We start from the raw sequence: 8,692 nt of genomic DNA on the forward strand, positions 1-8,692 counted from the left end.
AACATGAGAACAAATGCCCATTGACTCCAATACATTTGGAAAAACACATTTGCGAAAACACATTGGGGCTCATTTATAAACTTTGCGCAGGGCAGATTGGTTCACACAGTGAATATATTTGCCCTCCTCATGGTTATATTTATAAAGCTGAATAAGAGTGTGCAAACAGAATTGCTAAATTTCTTTCACATTGGGAATATCTATAAGAACTTTTTAAATATGGCACACTCTGCGTTTGAAAGACGCCACAACTTTGGAGGAGAAAATATTCGCTAAACAGATTGCGAATTTAAGTTACTGTCAATAGGGATGTAGCGAACTGTTCGCCGGCGAACTAGTTCGCGCGAACTTCGACTGTTCGCGTCCGCCGCAAGTTCGCGAACGTTGCGCGACGTTCGCCAATAGGCGTTCGCGTCAAAATCGTTCGACCATTCGACCATTCGATCGCTAAAATCGAACGATTCTCGTTCGAATCGAACGAAAATCGTTCGATCGAACGATTAAAATCCTTCGATCGTTCGAATCGAACGATTTTCGGATGTTCGAAGTTCGCGAACAGTTCGCGAACTGTTCGCATTTTTTGCCGGTGTTCGCGAACGGCGTTCGCGAACACATACTCGGCGGTTCGCTACATCCCTAACTGTCAATGCTATTTTCGCACACAACAACCTCGCACAGTGGGCACACTCACACAAACAGCCATCTCATTTGCTAGCTATTTGTGAAAATGTATTCACAATGCGAATTCGCAAAAACCAGAAAGACTGGCACAGCAGTGCAATATTTCAGCGTTTAGGAAAAAGCATGGGCAATATAACCATTTGCGAATGAATAGACACTGCTCAAACTTTAGAAACTACCTCCATTGTCTCTAATGCATGTGCCATGTTACTAATGTATCCATGATTTCACAATTTTTTGATGAATGCGAATGGGGCAGTTTCACTCATCCCTAATTATTATTAATTTATCTTGCTAGTTATGCACTTACAGCAACTGAGATTCATGCAAAATTCCACATTTTTGCTCTCAGTTGATTATAAACAATGCTAGGATCAAAAACTAGAGCAGTTTACACAGTAGCAGTCTTGAAACGCTAGTAACTTGAAAATGCAAATGCCAAATTTAAAAGGTTGTTTAACATTCACATCTCGCCCACCAAAGCAATTAATTTTTCTTTCCCAAATATCAAAGAATTACAGAGCAGTACAAACACCCACTGCCTTGTAGTTTGAACCTTTGGATCAGAAGCACTGAAGAGATGCTTGGATGTATCACTTCTCTGAGTTCTGGAGAGGCTGATGATGAATCAGAGAGCAGGTGCCCAGTTGTGCCAATCACAAATACAGCCCTGTAATTAAGATGGGGAAAAAAACACGCTAATGGTTTTTAGCTTATGGGATGAGACCTAGTTTATCAAAAACATAAATAGTGAATTGATGATTGAGCAAACAATTAAAACAACTTAATGTTGAACATGATTTTGCTTTCTGGCTAATAAATGATATTAGATAATGATAATAATTAGATGATATTTTGAAAGTAAGTTAGCAAGCAAGTATAATCTATTAAATAAGTGAAATACATTAATCATTCTGCAATAAATGGGGCATACAGCGTTGCAAAATATGCTGGTGCTATACAAATACATGTTAATAATAATAATAAATAGAGTGAATTAAGTACACTTTAATTAAAGTTAGCTGCTTATGTTTAGAAGAGAACACAGGAGAAATGCAATATATACACAGAAAGAAGGGAGGAAATGAGGTGAGATATATATGGATAAAGTAGGGGGGGCAGTATTTTTTAAATGTGATTTAAAACCAAAAAAATAACAAAATGACATTTCACATAATCAAAAGAAAACATCATTCTAAGAAACATTTTCATCTATGTTAATTAAACTGTTTCAGTGGTTTTAAGATTATTTCTATATATCACTAGCATATTAAAGGGGTGGTTTGCAAAATAAAATGTTTTTCCACTGTGAGTATTAATGATTATGAGCTATCCTTTGGAGAACTACTGTATCTGTATAGAAACCAAAGCATGCTCAAATTGACTTTGAGGGGTGGTTCGCCTTTTTTGTTATTTTTTAGTATGTTATAGAATGGCCAATTTTTAGCAACTTTTTAATTGGTCTGCATTATTTATTTTTTCTACAGTTTTTGAATTTTTTTCTACTCTTTGCAGCTTTCAAATGGGGGGTCACTGACCCCACCTAAAAAACACAGATGTTCTCTAAGGATACAAATGTATTGTTATTATTACTTTGAAATACTCATCTTTCTATTCAGGCCTCTCCTATTCCTATTCCATTCTCTTATTCATATCAACCCATGGATGCTAGGGGAATTTAAACCCTAGCAAGAAGTGATGGTCAAATATGTCCCGTTTCACTGGAAAATTCGCGAAACGGCGAAAAATTTGTGAAACACATTGAAGTCATTGGGCGTCAAATAAAAATATATGCGCGCCAATTTTGTCCGAATGCATTACATTTTTATGCTTGAGACTATTCATTGCGAATTTGCGCCGGTCGAACTAGAGAGCTGCTGAATAAAAAGCTAAATAATTAAAAACTTTTAAATAGTAAAAAATTTAAATCAACTGCAAATTGTCTCAGTATATCACTCTATTTATCATATTTAGGGACATATTTATTGTGTGGTGTAAAAAACAGCAGAATAATTTGTCACACATCACAGGCATCGCTGTGTAATAAAACAGCATTCAACTGGCGTAATTTTTTAACATGCTTTTTCTTTGAGTAACTTCCGCTGGAACTTACAAAGGTCTGAAGCAGTGTAAAATAGTGGCGAAAAAAATCTGGCATAAAATAAAACACGGCTTGATAAACTCGCAATTTACTCATCTTTTTACACCATTTTTTACGCGAATTACATTTACACAGCATAATAAATAGGCCCCTTAAAGTGACTTCTGCCTGAAGCAATGCAAAATAAATGATGGCAAATCTGCCGTTCACATGGCATAAAATTACACACAGCTTGATAAATTCCCATTTATTTTACGTAGCTTTTTATACCGTTTTTTTTTTTTGGCAAATTTAGTTTTACACGGCATAATAAATATGCCCCTAAAAGATAACTCAAAATAAACAACTCAAATTGGTTAAAAGTAAAAAGATGAGTGCGTATTTGCGGCGATCTGGGTTACTTCAGTCCCACAATCCTTTTCTACTTCCTTTCTGCCATAGTTCCTAATTGAAGAAATGGCACCAGCAAAGAAGGGTTGTGAGAAGAAAAAGGGCCGCTCTGCCATCAATGATGTGGTGACTAAAGACTACACCATAAACATTCATAAAATGATCCATGGAATTGGCTTTAAAAAGCGTGCTCCTAGGGCTCCTAGAGAGATCAGGAAGTTTACAGTGAAAGAAATGTGCACTCCTGATGTTCGTATTGAGACTGAACAAAGCAGTACGGGACAAAGGTGTCAGGAATGTTCCTTATTGCATATGTGTACGTTTATCAAGGAAATGCAATGAAGATGAAGACTTTCCTAACAAACTTTACACACTGGTCACCTGTACCTGTCACAAACTACAAAGGCCTACAAACTGTAAACGTTGATTAAAACTAAATGGTGTTTCATTGTTAAAATAAAAAAAAGTTGAGTGCAAAGGAAAATGTAATTGTTCCATTCATTGAGGCTGTAAAATGTTTTAAAATCCTCAAAAAATCCCCCTTGAACATCAGCTTGCTTAAATGTCCTACTGCCTTCTATAGAACCATGACAGGTGTTAGGTGCCAAAGTTTTTATTTGAGATTTTTTTTTACCATGATTAATATTGGAAATTGAGCTTGAAAACACTAGATTTAATATAAATGTACAAGACCTGCTATCCGGAATGTTCAGGACATGGGGAATTCCAGATAAGGGGTCTTTCCATAATTTGGATCTGCATATCTTAACTCTGCTAAAAAATAATGTAACCCAATAGGATTGCTTTGGCACCAATAGAGATTAATTATATCTTAATTGGTATCAAGTACAAAGTATTACAAAAAAATAGGAAATCATTTCTAAAAAATGTAATTATTTCCTAAAAATGGAGTCTATGGGAGATGGCCATCCCGTAGTTTGGAGCTTCCTGGATAATGCCATACTTGTATAATATCAATTTATATAATTAAGTAAAATTGTGTTTGTCCTCAGTTAGTAGCAAAAATTTGATCCCAAATTTTTATTTATTTTTATTTTTTTTGCTCCTTAATGTGCTGGGTTTAATGTTTCAATAGTCAGAAAGAACAGTTAGGAGAATATGAAGGGACAGACAGACAGACAGACAATAATTGCTTTCAATAGCAATGACATTGAGAAATACCACAAATATATAATGAATGCATACAGGAGACTTGCTTAGAATTATATTTTCTTTCATATGGCAAAATTACATTTTCTGGGGTTTACAACTTCTTTAATTATTTGTTAAATTCTTAACTAATTAATTGAGAAGTTAATTAATGTTAATTAGTGATAGGCAGTTACTTTTCTTTTTATAATCTTTGCTAGTACACCCAGATGTCATATTTGTTGAATATTTTATAACTGTGTTGGAATTCTTTCCATTGCCTTGCTCAGATATCTTATCTGTGTCACCATGCTAATTAATCCAATTAATTGCAGTAATGTAAACAATGGGCTGTAGATAGAAGTGCGGCCAGAATTCAGGCAGCCATAATGCATAGCTGACCATAAATAAGGATGGCAAATAAGTGGGTTTTGGCTCAATTCGGACATCCATGTGCAGGTGAAATCAGGCAGGAATGTTGGCAGGAACTGTTTGGAGAAGAAAGCACACCAATATGGTCCTCAAGTACAATGTGCAAAGTGCTAAAAGGTGAGCTTTTACTTTCTGAAAAAAAAAATATCATGGGAAAAATCCAACTCAGGAAAACAAAAGTAATCGATACCAGAAAAACTGTGAGTGAGTTAGAATAGTAAACTTCAAAAGCTATTTGATGGATGCTCAGTTCTGGAAGATCCATTTACCAGTAGCTTAATATATTTCAAAGAGCTGTTAGAATCTATTCGAAGTAGAACCAAAAATGGACAATGGTCAGTATGTCACAACAATTAGTGCATTGCACTTGTTTTCCCATTTCAAGCCTTCTGAACTCTTTCTTAGCGCTAGATGTCTGTTTGCTGCCGACAGCTCAAAACCCTGTAGAGAAGTAGTGGAATAGTGATGTGACCTTTCAGCTTCCCATGGGATAAAAACTACTGGCAGGAATAAGGATTCTTTATTAAAGAGGACATTCACATATAAAGTAAACATATGTAAGTTGTATAGGGACTAGTGATGTATGGGTCAAGAAATTCTCAACCTGTATCCGCCGCCTCTCAGTGAAGTCACAAAAGGGGCGGGCGCTAGTCTGTAAATGTAGGCGACAGAAGCTTTTGTGCAGGAGCCGGCCCACTCAACACTATCAGGGACATATTTCATGCAAATTTGAAGTGTTTTTTGAAACTTTTTTTTTTTTACATTTTTTAATATTTGCCTTTTAATTCTAAATATAAATGCATAATTATTTCATTCATCTGTTAATGTCTAAGTGGAGACATTGGTAACATTATAGAATGGCAAGCAGTTTTTCTCTTTTATAGTTTTTGAATTATTTGCCTTCTTCTCCTGACTCTTTCCAGGTTTCATATACTGACCAAATCTAACAAACAAATGCTCTGTAAAGCTTCACATTTTTTTGTTTTTGTGACTTTTTATTACTCATCTTTCTATTCAGTCCCTCTCCTATTCATATTCCAGTTTCTTTTTCAAACCAGCATGGTTGCTATGGTAACTTGGACCCCCAGATTGCTGAAATTGCAAACTGCAGAGCTGCTGAATAAAATTCAAAATATCTTAAAACCCACAAATAAAAACTGAAAATCAATGGCTAATTGTCTCAGAATTTCTCTCTATGTCATACTAAATGTTAATTTAAAGGTAAACAACAGTCTATGGGGCAAATATACTAAATGGCGAAGTGATTAACGCTGGCGAAAAATCGCCAGTGTGACATCATTTCGGTACGTCAACAATTTATGGGTGCAGGCGTAACTAGCGAAGGAGATAGACAATAGCGCAACTTTGCACTCTAACGCCAGCCGAATTTTCACTCTGGCGAACGGACGTAACTGCGCAAATTTACCTAGATGTGGATTTTACTGAACGTTAGCTGTTCCACCAGACTTGCCTTCGCAAGCTCAGACCAGGCAAAGTGCAATGGAGTGTATAGGACTTCCTCAAATTTTTTGTTGAAAAATTTTCTGTCACTTTTTCAGGGTGATAGGCTGCAAAAGTCTGTCTCGTGATCAAGGAGTTATTTGTTACAATATTTTATCTTGGTTTTTTGTACAAAACCGAACATTGGCTTAATTATCCAACTAAAACATTCTAAGAAATTAAGTTTCTGCCAATGGTCTGATTTCATCTGCACATGAACCACCAAAACCCACTTATTTGGCATCCTCTTGTATGGCCAGCTATACATTATGTTAAGTCATAACAAAATAAAATATGAATATTAATGCATTAGGAGTTGAGTTGTCCCTTGCACAGGTACATGCATTCAAGGAACATTAAAAATGTTTGGTTTCTATGATAATGCAGAAAAACAAAGGCAAAGTATAATACCTGTACTCTACTTCTGAATGGTAACGATTTCATCTGTGTTTTGAAGATCTCAGTGTTTTATGAACCCCTGTTATTGCAGTCTCCTTATTAACACTTTATACTAGTATTAAGCATAAACTTCTAAAGGATCCATTTAAAACTAAATGCTGTTCAACGTGACTGTACCAAAAGGTTTTCATATAAGCACAAATGATTAGTTTAGGGTTTAAAAACAAGGTTAACTGCAAATATGTTATGATTATGATGATTTCCATTCATCCAGGTCATGGTATATCTAGTATAGGTAAATCTAAAAACAACTGGATTTGCTAAGTAATCCATGAAGACATTTCACTACTCATCCGAGCAGCTTCTTCAGTTCAACTGACTGGTGTGGGAAGTTCTCGGCATGTAAACTCTTCCACTAATCCACAAAATCTTGTTGGCTCTGTGACTTTTTACGGTGGAACCCAGGCGTAGGCTACAAGGGGTGAGTCCCTGATGTCGGCATCTGAGATTATAGAGTAGATGGTTTCGATAGTCCGCCACTTTTTTTTTTATTCTTTTATATTCCCGAACCAGTTTTAGAGTATTCTCTCCAAAATGAATGACAATATGTCACCTGTTTCTAGGAGTTGCATGACACATTGGATATTCCTATCACAGTAACTACACAGAATCAATTTCTTCAGATGTCACCTCTTTGAAGAGTTACAATGTGCCATTGTGATTGGATTAGTGGAAGAGTTTATATGCCGAGAACTTCCCACACCAGTCAGTTGAACTGAAGAAGCTGCTCGGATGAGTAGTGAAACGTCTTCATTGATTACTCAGCAAGTCCAGTTGTTTTTAGATTGACCTATACTAGATATGCAAATATGTTAGTAAAATATTTAGTATCCTATTTGAAAACTGTATTTGCTGTTCCAGTACAGCTGCTAAAATGTACAATGCTCACAGTTACATATTTCTCTGTTACAGACATATAGACTCGGTGTTGGCATTTACTTAGCTTGAGACTTCCCATTTACTTGCTCTTTTCCATTATGAACTATCCTATTTATAGCAAAGACATCTCTTAATCCAAATATATTAATTTATAGAGTGTGTGCCATCAGCAAACAATAAGACACTTGTTTCTAAATGGCCATGTGGACAATAAGGTAAACAGAATAGAGATTGTTTTATTCCAGAACATTGGCTTTGTGCCTCACTGCTACAGAAGATTAAAAATAGTGGGTTGGCAGTTGCTAAACAAAATTCACTAAATAATTATGGCTATGTGCCATTAGCTATCCTGCTGACATTAGCCGATGCCTGCCAGTGTCAAACCTTAAGTATTTTTGATGTGATTTATGCACAAACCTTCTGATATCATGTATTTTATAGTTGGATCTGGTGATCCCGAAACTGCAGGGTTTTGCCAGCTTGTTACAGTGTGGCAGGTCCAGCAGTGTGGTGTTTATACAAATGGCCTGTAGATGTCACTGTGCTCAGACTTATACTGTGCATACTTCCTGGAAGTTTAAAAAGTGAAAGTTACTGTTCTGTAATGCCTGCATGAGCTGCCAATAATGCACTGTTATACTCTACTCATCCTCGGCTACCCATACCATAACAAATGGCGACAAGGATGGCTCTTCTACCTCTACCAAACCCTGTTGAGCCTACCATACCTTTTACTGCTTAGATCCGTGGAAAATTACATTATTGCTGCTGACCAAGGGGAGATTTCTGCTGCTAGAAAGCATGCTTTACTTATTCACTGCCTGGGAACAGAGGGACAGCGTATATTCTATACATAACCATTACCTGATGAAACTTATGAAACTGCTATAAAGAACTTTTTTGTGCCAAGAGTAAATGTGGTTGCTGAAAGATATAAATTCCGCCAACGTGGACAACATAATGGCGAATCCACAGAACAATTTGTAGCAGCTTTGAGAGAGAGCTGGTTGTTACCTGTGAGTTTGGGAATCTAACAGGTGAAATGCTAAGAGACCAAATAGTGGAAAAAAACAAACTCACCTAGCATTGAGAGCAGGATTT

At 36.2% G+C, this 8,692-nt stretch overlaps 1 pseudogene; it reads left to right on the forward strand.

The window, feature by feature from the left end:
* Positions 1-3,096: 3,096 nt before the first annotated feature.
* On the forward strand, positions 3,097-3,957 carry LOC108707976 (annotated as a pseudogene).
* Positions 3,958-8,692: the final 4,735 nt, after the last annotated feature.

The sequence above is a fragment of the Xenopus laevis genome, chromosome 2L (assembly GCF_017654675.1).
Source record: "Xenopus laevis strain J_2021 chromosome 2L, Xenopus_laevis_v10.1, whole genome shotgun sequence".
In the NCBI taxonomy this organism is placed as follows: domain Eukaryota; kingdom Metazoa; phylum Chordata; class Amphibia; order Anura; family Pipidae; genus Xenopus; species Xenopus laevis.